The 20590-nt window shown below is 33.7% G+C and overlaps 1 protein-coding gene and 1 pseudogene across 9 annotated transcripts in view; one reads left to right on the forward strand and one right to left on the reverse strand.

Annotated features, from left to right (window-relative positions):
* Window positions 1–20590, forward strand: part of LOC145297652 (N-acetylated-alpha-linked acidic dipeptidase 2-like) — a 1311662-nt gene that overhangs the window by 894890 nt on the left and 396182 nt on the right. The window lies entirely within an intron of this gene.
* Window positions 9394–9512, reverse strand: LOC145301562 (5S ribosomal RNA; annotated as a pseudogene).

Consider the following 20590-nt stretch of genomic DNA (forward strand, 5'->3'; position numbering starts at 1 on the left):
TAAAAGTCAGTGGTTCTTAAAAATCTTTAACAAAAACATTTTCTTGACTTCAAAATCATTTTTAACGAGTCATTGAATACTTTTAATTCTTAATGTGTTTATGTTTCTCCCACTTTAATTTATCGATGGTGTGTATCAGATTATTTGCTTGCTGTTTTGATTTGCGTTAATGACTTGTTAAAAGATTATTTCATTGTTCATCGTTGTTGATTCACTGAACCGAATGAAATGGATGAAAGAAATCAAATATTTGCATTCTTCCATGTTGACTCATTGTTTTGGGTAAATGACTTGAACAAATGCAAGTGAAAATTTGATCAGATAGGTAAAAAATTAAAAATGAACATTTACACAGTTTCATTGAAGCAAAATGTTAAAAAAAAAAAAAACGATAAAACAAGATACATTTAAAATGTGTCAGTTGAATCTCATAACGATGAAAATGTTATTTCAAACTTAAGCGTAACAGACCAATGAAGAGACTTCTTGTAGAAATAATTGGGTGCAACTAAAAACATTTTTAACCTTAAACCTAACAGACTAACAAAAATCATTATGAGATGCACTAAAATAAAGTGTAACTTATTATTTTTAATACCTCTAAAACCAATATTCTCTTTTTTGAACAACTTTCAGATCGTTGTTTTGTTCTGCTTAAAATCTCTCTCTCTCTCTCTCTCTCTCTCTCTCTCTCTCTCTCTCTCTCTCTCTCTCTCTCTCTCTCTCTCTCTCTTTCTTTTTTGATAATCTCTTAGAAATTACTTTCACTCCGGATCTAAAATGGAAGACTTATATCCAATCTAAAGTCGTTGGATTATTCGATACTTATCCAGTTTATGACCCAGTCTCATTTTTTTCAAAATGCTGACACTTGAGCCTGACATAGCAGATAAAAAGTATTATTTTAAAGTTAAAGCAGGGCCAACGGATTGACGGACAGCTTTTTGTAAAGAGGCTTAGACATATTTAAAAGCAAGACATATTTCAAAATAGCAGACAAATTACTGGAATAAAAGAAGAAAAGAAGAAATAAAAATTAAAGTGGTGTCAGCACGACTGACACCATACCAAATAGTGAAGGTGTCAAGGAGGATGGAAAGACCGAGGAGAGAAAACACTAACCAGACCTCCACTAGATGAGAGTGAAAAGGACTGGGACTTTCAGGAGGAGTTTTGCGACCCAAATCCCAATAAGAAATCAATGGTAAGTGGCTATTGCCATAGGCCAATTCATTTGCAAAGGTTAGCAAAAGAGGTAGAGAATACCGGAAATCTGGGAAGACTTGTCATTCAGACTCCAGGGAACACTACTGGTTGTTCTCAAAGAGAAATCTTTGATGGCCTGTGTGAGAACCCTTAGAGAGTAATAATTATAATTGCAGTAGTAATAAACATCCTTTGCACATAATGGCATGTGTTGGACGGCTTTTAGAAATTAACATCCAATCTAACCTATCTCTGATCAGCTCATTATATCTCTCTCTTTCTCTCAAATCCACCCTTATTACATCTTTCCATGTTTTCCTTGGCCTTCTCTTGCCAACTGATCTTGCTAATTCAACTGTTCTACATCGACTCACCCAAGCACTCTTTTCCTTTCTTTCATCATCATATGCGACATCCGCTTTACATACTAGCGTGTGCTAAATGAATTTTGAGAAAATGATTTCAAAACTAACCTATCTTTGGCCAGGCCTTTATTTATCTCTCTTACTCTCAAACTCGTTTGGCCGAAACTACTATCAATAATTTCCCACACTCCTTGTCTGTGCCTAGACCTAAATGTAGATTCCATGAACTAAGCTTCTTTCTTAGAACTGCACGCCTGTAGAACTCTCTTCCGATTGCCTGCTTTCCAGCTGACTACAATCTGATTGTCTTCAAGTCCAACGTAAACAAGTTCTTGATGAACCGACCCCTTAAGTAATCCAATTTACAAAATTCTCATTACTTATGTTTACTATAATCACATCGACTAATGTATAGCCATTAACCCTTATCCTCGAGTGGCCTCCGGGCCTTGATAAGTGATGATTCATGTGTAAAAAAAAAAATGCACTCTGATCATTTCTTTCTATGTTCCTCTTGGCAACTGATCTTACTACCTTAACTATTGTACATCAACTAACCCAAGAACTCTGATCTATTCTTTCAATCTGACCAAACCAACGAAGTTTCCGTTCTGCACACATTCCTTTATACTTTCTATCATCAAATCTAAGCCAGTCTTTAAGACTCACATTATATCGTTTTATTCTCATAACATTTCTCACCATGCAATGCAGTCTTCTCTAACCAGGTTTCATATCCATGCACCAATCATGTTGTACACACATGCCGGATAGACTTTTCTCTTTAGTCGACAACGTAAACACTCTGCTGGTTATTAATTGAAAAAGCTCATTGAGTTTACTCTTATAATCACACTAGCACCTGTTCTTCCTTTTACTTCAATAATTTCACAATACAAATATATTTCCTTCAGTGTGTGCTCTCATCCATTTCTTATACTTCTTGCACACAAACTGATTATCATCTCACATCATAACCATAGCTTCTATTCAATCTTGTGAAACAATGGATACCCATTGTAAGAGTGAATTATTAATTAGATTTTATTTATTTTATTCAAGGATAAAAGCTGCTCAAGGATACGCATTATTATTTACTCCTTCTTTAGGTTAAACACAAGGTCAGGTGTGGCTTTGTATACACACTGTTACGTTGTGAGGGGTATAAGGTATATATATATATGTGTGTGTATGTGTGTGTGTGTGTAAAGCGCTGTATATAAAGTGCATTGGGTATATGATGAGTTGTGTATATATATTGAAGTTTTTTTGTGTCGTTTAGTGTTCATAAATCCTTGTAAATCTGTGTGTGGATGGGTTACAGGACATTTATGATACGGATAACACAAAGGTGATGGAACACAGTTCTGGGTGGTTATCTTGCCAATAAAGATATAACACCTGAACTCATCTGGATTTTGTTTGATGAATCTACTGAAATCTGAAATGAACATTTCTTCCAAAGAAACGAACAGGACTCTTCTGTTATATTTTAGACAACTTTTATTTCACTATGTTTCCTTGTTGGAAGATTGCACACTTGTCTTAGACTCTGCTTCACCCCCGTACAAGGGGGTGAAGCAGAGTCTCTTACATTACAGGCCCTGTCTTCAATACTTTTTGTCCGTTTAGTCCTGTCTCCGACTCTGTTTCCATTTAACTTCTAACTCTTGTATATATGTATATATACTATCTGTATATATGTAACTATTCCTTGTTATGACATAATTCAACTCACATCTTTTAACATGTGACTTTTTGAATCACGTTTTACTATCTGTTAGAAACATATTTTGTTTATTACCGCATTCTTTCCTTGTTATTGTTTCTAAGTTAACTAAAATATTTTACTAACCATTCCTTTGTTTCATTAGCATTCTCTCTGCATACGTTTTTCTACATAACAGTTACAAAACAATAATAATGTTCATTATCTAACTTTTTAATTTTTTATAATAATAGTCGACGTTCTAAATCGGCTATCAGCAAGGCCACTCGATGTTGCCCCGGTATAAGTTAACAACACTAAGCAAAGCACACTCTAGTGGAGCTTCAGGCGATTAGCATTAAAATTTTCTTAAAGTGATCTTATTACACGATTTTGTTATGTAAAAATAAGATGAAGTAAAAAACAAAGTTATCTTTGTTGTTCATGGATGCAAATGGAAATCGCCGAATATTCTTGTGAAAACCATTAATGCAAAATTCATTTTATGCCACATGAAATATTTATCGAAAATGTTGTGTTTGATCTTTATGTAGGGCTTCGTTTTCATCAGAAAAAAAGACAGAGACAGCACAGATATAGTATAGATTAGGAAAATATAAAACATAAAGTAAATGAAGAGCAATGTACATAAAACCTGCAAGTAAAGAAACAGCATTAAATATATATCCAGAACAGAAATACTAAAAGGTTACCTGAAATAGGACGACTTTGGTTCATCTGTCAATCATAACTTTGTTACATGAAATACTCGATAATGGATATATATAGTCCTTTTCCTTCTATTCATAGGTTGTGTGTGTGTGTGTGCGCGCGTGTGCGTGCGTCCAGTATTTAAAAATACTAGAGATCGGTCTACAGTATCTCAGTACAGAACAATTAGCCTTGTGTGTGTCATGAGCAAGTTGCTTCAATCTGTGTTAAATAGAGAACTTGTCAACGATCTCATTAAAAACAACCTACTCAGTGATAAGCAATATGGGTTTCGTCCTGTGAGATCTACAGCTGATGATGATGACTGTAATATCACATGGGATTAGTGAAACTATCAACGGAGGCTTCCTCTTGACATATCAAAGGCATTTGATAGGGTTTGGTATAAAGATCTACGCCATAAGATTTCCAGCTATGGAGTATCTAGAAATGACTTCTAGAAAATCGAATCTTTTCTCTCCAATAAGTTTATACAAGTTGATGGGTAGAAGCTTCTATCTTTTCACCTCTAACCCACACTTGACCCCAATTGATATGAATGGCTCTCGTCTCAAAGCTTTGACATATTTCTGGGTTGGATCTTCACTCCTGCTCTGAAATCATAGACTAAATCTGTTAGTAAGGTCGCTGGAAAAATGGTTGCATCATTCTACCACTCCAGAAGGGATCTCATTCTCAATGCGATCCTCTACCTGTATACAAGCGTCAAATATGTCCTCAAATGCAGTATCGTTGCCACATCTGGGAAGGTGCAACTCTGAGTACCTATCCTGACATGACAGAGTTAAAAACTGACTTCGAGACCTAGTAGGGGATGCCCTTTTCTTCTCTCCACAATTTCTTCCCCACAGAAGAGATGCTGAGAGCCTGGCTCTGTTTCATCGTTATTTTCATGGCAGGTGCTCGTCTGAACGTTAATCTATGGTGCCTACTACAAAACTTTCACAATATGCAGTCGTCTAGCTACAACCACTATCAAAAATTTTCCACACTCTCTTTATGTGCCTGAATCTAAACACAAATTCCATGAATAAAGCTTCTTTCCTAAAAATGCTCGCCTGTGGAACTCTGTTTTGCTGGTCAGCTTTCCAGCTAACTACAATATGGTCGTTTTCAAGTCCAATTAAAACAAGTTCTTGTTGAGCTAGGCCCTTAACTGATTAAGTTCTACTCAATTTCCATCATTAACGATCATTAAGCTGCTGTTTCAGTGACTACTGTGTGCTCATTAACTCATATCCTCTAGTGGTCTTTGGACCTTGATAAGTGGTGATTACCACATATATATATATATATATATATATATATATATATATGCATGAATGTGTGTATATATATTATATATACATATATATAGGTAGCATCAGAATCAGAATAGCAAACCAAATATATGTACGCATGAATATAATGTATTCATGTGTACGTATATTTATATGTATGTATACATAATGGGCGTATATATATATATGTATTTACATATATATGTATATATTTACATATATATATATATATATATATATATATATATATATATATATATATATAAAACGACATGATGTTATTTCCATTTAATAAAAACCGGGTTTCTTTTATGTTGCAAACCATCTCCTAATTGGCCAGTTGTGTACAAATCCCAAGTATGATAGGAGGATAGGAGTCTTCTATCATGTCTGAAACTGACACAATTTTCAATGAGTGAGATCGAAGATGCGCCACTGTACAACTCATGCTCTCTACTGATTCAAGCAATGACAACAGAATCATTGCCAGCACCCTCAAAATGCAAATCTGGATTGTTCAATGCTCAATGAAGTTTCCCCGCACGGTTATGGTCTTTGGCATGGTTTCAAGTGAGGGGCACATCATGCCAACTCACATCTTCAAAGTCGGCTTGAAAGTCATCACCAAAGTGTACCTGGATGTGCCAAAGAGTGTGGTGATTCCCTGGTGCAATCAGGTGGTCGTTAATAGGCCCTGCGTGTGGCAGCAGGATGTGTTGCTGGCCCAGAAGTCTGAAGAGGCTCAGGCTTGGCTTCAGAAGGAGTGCTACGACTTTGTAGTCTTCTCTCACTGGAGCCCCTCCTTTCCCAACCTGAACTCAGTGTGTTAGTTCACTTAGTACTTCCAACGACGTTGGATAAACACCTATTACTGTTGGCTGGAAGCCATATTGAATATCCACTCCAGACAAGGGGCATAACTAAATATATAGAAGGCCACCAAGTTCGATAACTCCAACGTTAACATTGCTGGTGTCTTCTGGTGTCAGGTGTAAGTCAAAGTTTAAAAAAACACAAAAAATACAAACAAAGCGGGTTATTAACACAAGTCTCTTATAATTTCAGTAGAGGCTTCCATCTTTGTCAAACAGTTTGCGACCTATTCTATCCCCCCCCCCGATCCATTCAATTTGGATTTCTTCCTTTATCAACATTTCCTTTACTCTGGCCACATCAACTTAAGAGTCTCGGCTCTTTGTTACTCGGTCAAGTTTTTTTGATGACAAGCATGTAGGAGCCAGTCTATTCATCTTACCATAAACAGAGATGATAAATCCAGCCTGTGAGGAACCATCCTCCAAGCTGGCATAAATAGCATCAGAATAGCAAATCACCCTAAAAACTGAAGGATTTCTTAGCTGTGGAAAGAATATGGAACCTGCTTTGATTTAAACTTTAACAGTGACTTGTTAACTTCAAAAAGTAACTTCACTTTAAGAGATTTTCCGGTATTACTCATCCTACACACATCAAATGATACATCAAGTCGAGTCTGGGTAGATACCCACATCATTTGACATCATTTAGTTTTTTTTAAATCTGTCTTCTTCTCTTCACTCAGCTCATCATTTTTCCTTTCTTTATATCTATTGAAGAAATAGATGACACATAATTGTTTTGGTTTATAATGATCCCATCTTCCATTTGTCTAACGCACAATCTCAGAAATTTGAAGGTTCTGTTTTCATGCATTCTTGAATATTTTCTTTAATTCTGAAATCACATTTAATAAAAAAAAATGATTTCCACAAAATATAAAGTCATCTCCATGCATTGCCAGAATACTCATCAAGTTCACGGATAAATCATGCCAAAGTAACAGTGCATTGTCATATGCACTTACCATTCCTTTTAGTTTAGTTAATTCCTCTTGTACCATGAATGGGGTGCATCATTCAATCCATAAATACATCTTTTCAGCTTCCACACTTGTGACTCTGGACATGCCTCAGATAGTGGTCTAAGAAATACTTCTCTCTTTAGCATATCACCTCGCAAAAATGCAAGGATCTCCACCTGCCAATTCTTAACGGAATCTGTTAACAGTGGTGGTGGTCACTGCCGTTCCTTGCCAATTGTAGACAGTGGCGGCTGTGGTGGAGGTGGAGCTAACGAAAAAATTTACCCTGCATACATAGTAAAAACAAGTAAAAAAAAAAAATCAAATACAACGTTAACAAGTGTGCAGTCCAGCAAAAGTTATAGAAGCACAATTTTGCAGCCAATGTAATTTACGCTCAAATTAAAGCTTACTTAATTGGTATTTTTTTATCAGGGTTATTTGGAGGGGGGGGCACCTGTTTTTTTGTGGTGGGGGGGCACGTACAGTATACTAAATTTGACGTAAACTGATCGCCCACATTTTGACCAACACCCCCAAAATATTAGATGTTTACATTTGCAGAAGCAGGCGACCCAGGCAATCGGCTTGGCAAAAAAAAAAAAAAAAAAAAAAAAAAATTAATAAATGCAAAATTTAAAAAAAACCCTTTTTATTTTTTTTTTTTATAAATAGAATGCCGAAAACATTTTTTTCAATAAAACAAAATTATATATATATATATATATATATATATATATATAAGGTGACCACAAAGTCATGCACCAATGTTAATTAAAAAAGTTAAAAAATTAAAAAAGTTATAGTAGTAACATTTATTGAAATTCAAAGTTATTTACAAGGATTACAATTGCTCGATATGTTCGCCGTTTGCAGCTATGCACGAGCCAATACCAAATTCAAAGTTCCTGTAGACACGATTCAGTAAATCAGCATCAACCATCAATTTGAAGACAAGCATCAATAATACGACTCTTCAGATGATCCAAATCACGAATCTTCGTTGAATAAACAATTTGCTTAATGTGACCCCAGAAATAAAAGTCCATGGGCGACCACTCTACCGTACCTCTTCGACCGATCCAATTTTCGAAATTCTCGTGGAGCCAGTCAAGTACAATCTTTGCGTAATGCGGTGGGGCATCGTCTTGCATCAACCAAGTAGGTCTGCCGTCTCCAAGTAAATCAAACTGCGGTATTAAATCATTTTGCAGCATGTTGAGGTATCTTTCGCCAGTAACTGTCTGATTGAAGAAGAAAGGGCATTGAAGAAGAAAGCGCCACAAACGACACCAAACCATTATCTTGGGACCGCTGTGTTCTTTGCTGTCTAACATAAAATGAGGATTGTCTTGCGAATAGTATCGGCAGTTCTGACGATTGACCTCTCCACTAACATAAAAATTTGTCTCGTCGCTAAATAACATGTTTTGCCTAACAAAGTCAGGATCTTCCTCGAGTTGAACCTGAAACCATACAGCCATTTCTAAACGTCTGTCACTATCATCCTCGTACAAATTGTGTAGAATTTGAAGTTTGTAAGGATGAAACTTTTCTGCTTTGAGGACCTTCTGCATCGTTGAACGAGGAACACCAATTTCACCTGCTGCCCTTCGCACTGACTTCCTTGGACTGCTTGCAATTTTTTCCAACACTTGTGCACGTGTCTCTGCAGATAAATCTGGACGCCCACTTCGCTTTTTGTCAACGACGCTACCAGTTTCTCTGAATTTGTTGATTAAGCGACCGACAGAAGTGTGTGACACATTTTCATGAGGATGGTTTCTGTTGAATTGCTCAGCAACACTTCTGTTGGTTGCACCATCACGACCAGATAATAAAATTATTTCTACGCGCTGCTCTGTAGTCAATGGCATGTCTGATCTGAAATAAAAAAATTATAAAATTAAAAAATTATATTAATAAAAAATAAATATTAACATTGGTGCGTGACTTTGTGGCCACCCTGTATATATATATATATATATATATATATATATATATATATATATATATATATATATATATATATACATATATATATATACATATATATATACATATATATATACATATATATATGAAGGCTTCCATCAGTCTTGACAGACTATGGATACCCACTGTAAGGGTGCCTGCGCGTGAAATTTGTGTGGCAAGACTTGCGCAACCTCTAACCACGCCTCTCCTGAGTCAACATTGTTGCATACCAGTGGCAAGTTGAGGTACAAGACGATTGGAAACAATGCCGAGATAAGCGGAGAGCACATACAGCGCCTAGAATTTCCCAAATGGTCACCCATCTGGTATTAGCCAGGCTCAACGTTGCTTAACTTCGGTGATCTGACGAGAACCGGTGTGTCAACGTGATTTATGCCGTACATATATATATACATATATATATACATATATATATATACATATATATATACATATATATATATATACATATATATATATACATATATATATATATATACACACACATATATATATATATATATATATATATATATATATATATATATATATATATATATAATGAGAACATTTGAAAACCTGAAAATGTGAAATGAAAAATCATTTTTATTTATTTATTTATTTTGTGTTATTAAATTCCGAATTTTCGCCAATAACCTGGCTTTATTAAGATGTCAGTCCGATTAAGATTCTTTTTCTTCTTCATAATAATGTACATCATTATGAAGAAGAAGAAAAAAACTTAATTGGACTGACATCTCCTAGATAAAGTCAGGTTATTGGCGAAAAATCGGAATTTAACAACAACAAAAAAGTAAATAAAAATGATTTTTCATTTCACAAACATTTTCAGGTTTTCAAGTTTTCTTATTTAAATTCATTAAAAAATGTTTTCTAAAATGTGTGACTTATCTAAGGTTCAAAGGGAAAATAAATTATCCCCAACTCGCATTTAGGTAGAAATACACTTTCATATAAATAATTGAATTCATTCAAAACGTATCGCAAAAACAAAAACAAATAAATCACGTATATACACACATGTGTGCGTGTGCACACACACAGACACGCACATGCACACACATACATAAACGTGCACGCACACACAGACACATTCATGCACACATACGCATACTCACACACACACACACACACACACACACAGGTGTGTAATTGTGGTTGACCAAATAGGTTAACTTTCTAACCAACCCCCCCAACACACACACACACACGCACACACATGTGTGTAAGATTTTCGACGGACAGTTTCCAATCCTAAAAATAATTATTGGTACCATTATTTTTTTTCATTTAATTTTGAGGGCGTTTTATATTTTTTTATTGGTGGCAAGTGGGCATTTCCACCATCGAGAAAAATGCTGCAACCAAAAATAACATTTACAATTACTGGCAACACGTACTTTCTAATATATGAGGAAATGTTAGTTTTAAAAAAGTGGGTGATCACATTACTCTAAGAATTTTACGTACAATGAGCACCCACTTCATGGCCACCTGTTTTGGTATGGTGGTGGTGCTGGTGCGGTAATGTACAATGAACTGAATTTAACGTCCCAAGTAATAAAGTAATTACATAACGATTTCTTAGTTTAAAAGAGAAAGTGGAAAACACGGTTTTTAAATCAAAGCGAAATGTAATTTTCAAGAACTCAATCTTCCGATAAAAAAGTGTGTGTGTTTGTATTAATTTGCTTGTGTGTGTGCATGTTTTTTGTGTGCGTGTTTGAGTGTGCATGTTCGCACACACGCGTATGTGTGTGTGTGTGTGTGAGTGTCCGCTCGAGCACATGAAGGACGTTTGTATATAAATATGTATGTTATGTACACGCATGCGCGCGCTCGATTGTAGTTTATTTTCGAACTCAAAAGAAGAAAACCGTGTTTTCGACATTATCTTCAGTGAGACGCAAGAAAATAAAGATAGCATCGTACAACTGAGGAAAAAGGCTAAGAAAAAAAGAAAAGAAAACGTATAATGCGATATATGTATATAGTAGTTATATGTAATAAATAATTTTTGTTTCAGTAAAATATTTGTCAACCGAGAACTGGTATCGTACTAACTAATATTATGGAAGGTGCGTATAGAGTAGCCATATTTCAATATGATAAATCGTTCGGTAATGTAGGCAAGATTGGGTTTTTAAGAATGATAGAATCTTCCAGTGCAGCCAATAGGACTGGACGGATGATGGCTTGGGAGGCATTAGTAATTATGTATAGGGAGAAGGGAAGGTTATGTTTAGTCTATGTATGTCTTAAGTAGTTAAGAGCGGGGAAATACGAACAGCATAGAAAAACGAAGAATAGTACAAGGTGTATAGTGGAAGCAGTAGAAGGACTTGATAATCAGAAAGAAAAATAGGAACTTCTTCCTCTGTAAATGTGGCGATCGTGATGATACTTCTCCTAGGATAAAATATAAGATTTAGTTATAACGAATGAATGTGTATAAAACGACGTAGTGTCGTTACATAAGACGAGGGTAACATGTTTAGACATAATAAATCTGTATGTGGAATGTGTTATTGAAAACCTACAGCAATTTGGTGCAGAGGGGAATTTCTGTAATCAAAATATTATATACAGGATAAGAACATGCAACTATAAAATAAACAAATACAAAAGCATGCACGCAACTATTAAATAAATAGGTATTAAAAATACATGCAACTATAAAATGAATACGCACAAAAAATACATGCAACTATAAAATAAATACGCACAAAAAATACATACAACTATAAAATAAATAAGCACAAAAATACATACAACTATAAAATAAATACGCACAAAAAATACATACAACTATAAAATAAATAAGCACAAAAATACATACAACTATAAAATAAATAAGCACAAAAAATACATACAACTATAAAATAAATAAACACAAAAATACACACAACTATAAAATAAATACGCACAAAAATACACACAACTATAAAATAAATAAGCACAAAAATACATACAACTATAAAATAAATAAACACAAAAATACACACAACTATAAAATAAATAAGCACAAAAAATACATACAATTATGAAATAAATAAGCACAAAAATACATACAACTATAAAATAAATAAGCACAAAAATACATACAACTATAAAATATATAAGCACAAAAATACATACAACTATAAAATAAATAAACACAAAAATACATGCAACTATAAAATAAATAAGTACAAAAATACATGCAACTATAAAATAAATAAGCACAAAAATACATACAACTATAAAATAAATAAACACAAAAATACATACAACTATAAAATAAATAAGCACAAAAATACATACAACTATAAAATAAAGAAGCACAAAAATACATACAACTATAAAATAAATAAGCACAAAAATACATACAACTATAAAATAAATAAACACAAAAATACATACAACTATAAAATAAATAAACACAAAAATACATACAACTATAAAATAAATAACACAAAAGTTCATACAACTATAAAATAAATAAGCACAAAATACATACAACTATAAAATAAATAAACACAAAAATACATACAACTATAAAATAAATAAACACAAAAATACATACAACTATAAAATAAGCACAAAAATACATACAACTATAAAATAAATAAGCACAAAAATACATACAACTATAAAATAAATAAGCACAAAAATACATACAACTATAAAATAAATAAACACAAAAATACATACAACTATAAAATAAATAAACACAAAAATACATACAACTATAAAATAAATAAACACAAAAATACATGCAACTATAAAATAAATAAGTACAAAAATACATAAAACTATAAAATAAATAAACACAAAAATACATACAACTATAAAATAAATAAGCACAAAAATACATACAACGATAAAATAAATAAACACAAAAATACATACAACTATAAAATAAATAAACACAAAAATACATGCAACTATAAAATAAGCACAAAAATACATACAACTATAAAATAAATAAGCACAAAACCACATGCAACTATAAAATAAATAAGCACAAAAAATTATACACACCTATGAAATGAATAAGCACAAAAAATTATACAAAACTATAAAATGTATAGGCACCAAAATTATCCAAAACTTTAAAATACATAAACACAAAAAATCGTACAAAGCTTTCAAATGATTAAGCACAAAAAATTAAACACAACTATGAAAGGAATAGGCACACAAATCATACAAACCTTTTAAATGAATAGGAACAAAAAATTATACAAAACTTTAAAATGAACAGGAACAAAAAATTATACAAAACTATAAAATACATAGGCACAAAAAATTATACAAAACTATAAAATGCATAGGCACAAAAAATTATACAAAACTATAAAATGAATAGGTTCAAAAAATTATACAAACCTTTAAAATTAATAAGCACAAAAAATTATACAAACCTTTAAAATTAATAAGCACAAAAAATTATACATAACTATGAAATGAATAGGCGTCAACAAAACCAAAGCATTATACAAACTATTTTACTAAAAATAATCTCCATTAAATGTCTTTTAATCAAAGCAAGATAATCTGAATTTCAATTTTTCTAGATCTCTAAAGCTTAAACCTTAAATTCCAAATATTTTCTAGAATTCGTGTAATGTATTTTTATTAAAATTGGAATACGGATATTAAACATAAGGTTTTGTATCAATATATGTTGATTTGAATTTTTGTAAGAGAACATAAAAGTGGTGCAAAACTGTTATGTTTAGAAACTAATTTTAGCCGTTCTGGGACGGGTATGCTTCTAGACAAGGCCAAACTATTTGCCAAGGATTTGGCAGCTAATTCTACCCTATGCGACCAAGACCATCAACTCCCTGTATTTCCTCCTATAACAGACAACACGCTATGCAGCATACAAATATCTGTGAGTGATGTCGCCAAGCTAATCAAGAACATAGATTCCAGTAAAGCAACTGGCCCTGACGGCATTCTGATTATAGTGTTGAAAAAGCTCCAACCAGAACTTGCCCCCCCCCCATACTTACAAAACTTTTTAAGCATTGTCTTAAGGAGAAGTGCTTCCCAACACCCTGTAAAACCTCATCAGTATGCCCTGTATTTAAGAATTCAGGTGATAGGTCATCTCCCTCTCAGTACAGACCAATAAGTCTCCTGCATGTCATGAGTAAGTTGCTGGAATCCATATTAAATAAAGAAGTAGTCAACCACCTCAGCAGAAATAACATCCTTAGTAACATGCAATATGGTTTCCGTGCTGCTAGATCTACGGCAGATGTGCTAACGGTTATATCTTATAGGATTAGTGAATCTCTTGACAAAGCCTTCCTTTCTAGGGCAATTGCTCTTGACATATCAAAAGCTTTCGATAAGGTGTGGCATAAAGGCCTACTTCACAAGATTTCCAGCTACGGTATAACTGGAAATGTTTTCTCAATTATTAAATTATTTCTCTCTGATAGGCTCATAAGAGTAGTGGGTAAAAATCAGAAGCCCACAGTATTAATGCTGGAGTTCCTCAGGTGTCCATCCTGGGCCCAACTCTCTTCCTGATCTACATCAATGATCTCCCTAAACACATACTTAAATCATTCGTTGACATCTATGCTGATGACACAACCATCTATGGCAACACATCAAAGGCCGTAAATGACAAAGTTCTCTCTGACTCTCTTTCCTCTGATCTTGAGCGCATGGTACAATGAGGGAAGAGGTGGCTGGTTACTTTTAATGCATCCAAAACCAAGCTCCTATCCTTACATCATCAACACTTTGATCCCCTTCTGGCTTCAATCGAAATGGATGGCTCTCATCTTGGGGAGGCTCCATGTTTTGACAAGCTTCTGAATTGACCTTTACTCCGGAACTGAAATGGAACATGTACATCAAGTCTGTTGCCAAGTCGCTGGAAAAATGGTGGGATCCTTCTACTGCACCAGTAGATATCTCACTGCTGATGCAATTCTCTATCTATATAAAAGCCAAGTATGTCCCAGGATGGAGTACTGCTGCCACATCTGGGCAGGAGCTGTTAAAAACAGCCTATCTTGCCTTGACAGAGTACAAAATAGACTTCATAGCTTAGTGGAGGATGCGCTTTTCTCCTCCCTGCAACCTCTCTCTCACACCGATCCTGTCTTTATTTTATTGTTACTTCCATGACAAGTGCTCGTCTGAGCTCCAATCTCTGGTCCCTCCTCGCCAATCTTTAACGAAAAACACCTGTCTAGCTGAAACCACTGTCAATAATTTTCCCCACTCTTTATCTGTGCCTAAATCAAAACGTAGATTCCATGAACAGAGCTTCTTTCGTCGAAGTGCACGCCAGTGGAACTCTCTTTCGTCTGCCTGTTCCCCACCTGACTACAATTTGGATGTCTTCAAGTCCAACATAAACAAAATCCTGACAACCCGCCCCCTTTAGTAAGATACTTTATCAAATCTCCATTACTAAGGATTACTACGATATTATCCCATTGATTACTGTACACAATGTATACCCATTAACCCTTATCCTCGAGTGGCTTCCGGGCCTTGATAAGTGGTGACTACCGTGTAGGAAAAAAAAGTCTAAATGAATAAATGCAGAAGTGTTTGTTCTGCTATCTTAACACTATTAACATCAAAACGATTATCTTTCTAACCATGGTGTATAAGAAAAAAAACTCAACATAAAAAGCGGCGATTAACTCACATTTAGTATAATTGTGTACGTGTATGTAATACAGAGATAAAGAGGGCTAATCATAACTTATTATATTCTGCAAAGTAAAAGAGAAAGTGAAATAATATATAGAAAAAGGAAGGAAGAGAAAATGAAATTGAATGACTGATGAAAGAAATAGATATGTAAATTTAAAACAAAAAATATCCGTCAAATCATTAGAATTTTATAAAAGAATTCAAAACATAAAATATATTGATGATGGTACTACGCTCAAGGAAAGCCGAATAATTACCCAGGTGCGAGTGGTGTGTTGGGTATCAGTATTTGCGAACTTCTGAAGTCACAGAGACTTGGAAAAGTACAAGATTTTAAAAAGGCCGACAGAAATCTTTTCAGCGAATGCACTGCTCTTCATTTGCAAAACTTGCTGCAGGCAATATTCTTTCAAACGAGGAAAAAAAAAAGCATTAGAAAAGAATATAGACTAAAACACTAAAGAAAAAAAACAAAATGGTAGAGTTAAATAACTCTCACTTTAGAGTTGGTACAAAAAGCACACACACACACACACACATACACACACACACATAATATAAAAAAAACACATGCTTATTGTGTAGTGGCGTGGGTACGATAGCGGAGTCTTATATTGAATATACAAAAATTGGCAAAAATAAAAAATAATAATAAGTCGTTAATTTATTCCTTGGTATAAAGAAATTAGATAATAGCTGTCAGCCATGTTTTTACAAAACTGTGTTCTATCTACTGACGAACTCACTTGCATTTATCTAAGCAAAGACATCATGGTTTACTGTAGGGGGTGGGGGGTGAAAACCTAATGGGTGCTCATGGCTATGGCATAAATCTCTATCTATATAAAGACAGATATGTTTATATATATGTGTACTCGGTTCATTTCTGAATTAATTAACTGATCATTATGAATTTGAAACACAAACATAATGAGTTCAAATGTGAGCTATATATAGTTTATTCATATTATTTGGATTCTTTGGGCTACGGTTCTCATCTTGCGTGTTATTTTCACAGCATTTTAGTTGATGTAACCTTTGACCTTTTTTGGGTGTATCTTATCAAACTCGAGAATTTATCTATCGAACTCGGGAATCTGCATGGAACCCTTTATTTAATCCATGAGGTAGAATGTTCTCCTTCCATCAGCTATGAGTGGGTAGAAATTCTGAGTAATTTGCAATTATATTTTGTTCCCAAATGATAAGTGTCAGGCCCTAAAAAATGATCTAAAAACGACATGGTCTCTAAAAGAAATAGATATTATATCGGTTGTGATAAGAGCAACTGGCCTAATTAAAAAGAATCTTCAGAAATACTTAGAAGCAATCCCTGGAAGACCAAGCTGTAACGAAATACAGATAGCAGCCATAAAGGGAACATCATCTATTCTTAAAAGAGTCCTCGGATATAAATTTAAATCATAACAGCATCAAGTGTTAGCTCCGGGAGGAAACCCCTTGATCTCTTAAAACTTACTGAAGTAAAATAAATGAAAAAAAAAGGATGGAACCTTCAACCTCTAGAAGAGTGTGACTTTACAACTGAATTTTACCAAGTACATTATTCACTATGCCACGGGTCCAATCCTCATTTCAAAAATTCAAAATGGCGGTAAAAAAGGAAAGTGGAAGCCCTTCATGAAAATTCAGATATCTCCAATTTTTTTTTTTATTTTAACAATATGGATATTTTTTAATGGAAATCGCTCCAGACAAGGCATGAAGTCACTTTATGTAAGGATTTAGAAAATACCACTTTTAGATCCAAAACTAGTCAGCAATAAATGTGAGATTGGATAGATTATGACCCAGAAAACAGCAATTCCTCTTCTTTTGTCAGAAACATCATTTATGGAATGTGAGAATTAAAGGACAAAATAAGGAAAGCAAGAATTACAACTCGGTTGAAAGCAAATCCAACGTCTACTTTCTACTCTGCTAGACACGAATTAATATTCTCCAAATTTCAGTTTCGTTTGAGTATTTTAAAGAGTTTTAGGTTTTATATACAGAATACTCATTTTGAAACATCACTTCTCATTAGATCAAGAAATTTAAGCCACACTGAGATTGGCTAGTAGCAGAGAGGTGACTATTTTGGAATAGCAGATAAATGACTCTGGAAAGCAAGGGCACGATAGCACATTTAATCTGTCTGCATAGACACCTACATGATAACTCAAAACACGGTCAACGAGTTTCTGTGTTGCTTTTCGGTCCTGGATATGACCTTAAACTATATCCGATGGTGAGGCCCAGCTTGCAGGCTTTGGGGAGTGTAGAGCCACCCTTTAATTGCCATTGCTCCCAGGTCCACTCTGACCAGGAGTGATAGTGCCTGTTAGGGTTCCAACTATGGGTTAAATAGAAACCGACTTGAAAAAAAAATACATATTCTATTAATAAATTTTTCTTCAAAATAACTTGATTCAGCATTAAATAACCTGAAAAGGGTTGATATGCCGTAAAACAAAAATAACCAAGCAACCAACCAACCTGTATTGCTTTTCAGTCTGTGACGATGCGAAAAGGTCATACTGATGCCAATACTATTAGATGGGTCAGCATAATAGGGACAACCTCCAATTTGAAAATTCAAATATATAGGATTTTCATTGAATTTGAACCATAGTCGTTAGACACTAATTGAGATTCCACAAATTTTAATTTACTTTTAAAACTCTTTGTGGAAACATTTTCTCAAATAAAACTCATTTAATGGAATTTGATACAGATTACAATAAGGATTCTAAACATAAGATTTAGTATTATATCTTAATTTTATTCTTTGCAAAACTGTGCTGTTCAACGTATTAATATTAACCGTTCTAGGATGGATATTTGTCTATTTATTATTAATTTAATAGACACTTAAGGAGAAATATTTACGGACACTGATTCGTAGGCCAATGGTTAAAGCTGCCAACTATTAACACGACGGTTGTAGGTTCGATCCACGACTGGGGAAAGGTGTATATCTAGCCATACTGATGAGTTGTGATACAATGAAACAGTTCTGTATGTGAATGACTATTAAAGCTCCTTCTATTTGGGTTGAGGACTTTGTAAATATATTTTCACCCGACACGTATTAAAGCAATTAAGCGAAACCCATTATTAGTTTGTTTGTAAACAAACGGATAGTTTGAGCACTGTGCGACAGGCAAGTTGTTAATTTAATAGACATTTGAGGAGAAATAGAGGCACTGATTCGTAGTCCGATGGTTAGTGCTACCGATTGTCAACACAACGGTTATAGATTCGATCTACGACTGGGGAAAGGTGTATGTCTAGCCACACTGATGAATTGTGATACAACGAAAGAGTACTGTATGTGGATGAATATATACATATATATATATATATATATATATATGTATATATATGTATATATATATTAATAGTCTGATGGTTAGATTTACCAACTGTCTACACGACGGTTATAGGTTAGATCTACGACGGGAAAGGTGTATGTCTAGCCGCACTGATGAATTGTGATACAACAAAACAGTACTGTATGTGTTTTATTTTTTTGTTCATTTATCCTTATATATATATATATATATATATATATATATATATATATATATATATATATAAGGATAAATGAAAAAAAAATCAAAGCGTATTTGGTGCAGAAAGAAGAAGAATTTTCAATCTAAAAACAAATAAAATATGCAGAGCGATAAAAAAGGCAGCAAAAATGCTTGCTACAAATCGCACTCACATCAAAGTAGGAAGAAAATAAAAAGAAGCATAAAAATCGGGGAAAATATCTAATATCAGAAATATCTGATTGCGTGGGTGGGTGAGGATGAGGAGTGTTCTCTATGTAGGAATCTTATATTAATTCTATGAAAATTGGATGTAAGTAGTAAAGTCAGATAATATCTGCCAAGTTAGGTGCCTTTCCTTTCAAAAATCCAACTAATATATATATATATATATATATATATATATATATATATATATATATATATATATACACGCACGCACAAACGTTTATTTATTTATTTGCATACTATACATTTATGCGTCCATTTCAGGTACCCGAGTTTTATGCCCTGTACTGTATAAGAATGACCACAAAAGTACATTCAACAATAAAAAGCATCATATGAAAACAACGCTAGCAAATAAATACTGGGAACTCAAGGAAAGCGGACATTCGCCGGTAGTCGAATGGAAAATAACAAGACAAGCTACCAAATGTAGGGACCTAGACGATCCATGTAGATTATGCCTTCATGAAAAATTTGCTATCCTGTACTTTAAAGAACCCCAACATCCATTAAACTGTAGAAGAGAAATAGCGAACAATTGTGTTCACAGAATAAAATTTACTCTAGGATAGCGATACAAAATAATTTTAAAACTAACAAAAACAATAGAAAATAAACAAATAAATTAAATAAACATGAATATACATAAACTATCACACATATGTGTATGTATGTATATATATGTATATATATACATGTATATATATATATATATATATATATATTTGTATGTACATATATATATATATATAAACTAACATAAAAAAAACTAACCTAAATTTAAAACAGGTTAAGAAACTAGATATCCAGGCAAAATAGAGCACACACAAAGGAATAGGTCAACCAGACGTCAAATAGGCCTTTGTCCGGTAAATGCATGTTCATTGGCTGATAGGAAGGGCGCGGTGGATACTAGAAAGCTGATTGGCTAACTAAAATCTCAATAGAAGGTGCGTATATAAAAACGACAGACAACCAAAAAATTCTTGCATAAGCAT

This window comes from Euprymna scolopes, chromosome 18, assembly GCF_053919585.1.
Source record: "Euprymna scolopes isolate OS-2025 chromosome 18, ASM5391958v1, whole genome shotgun sequence".
Lineage (NCBI taxonomy): Eukaryota > Metazoa > Mollusca > Cephalopoda > Sepiida > Sepiolidae > Euprymna > Euprymna scolopes.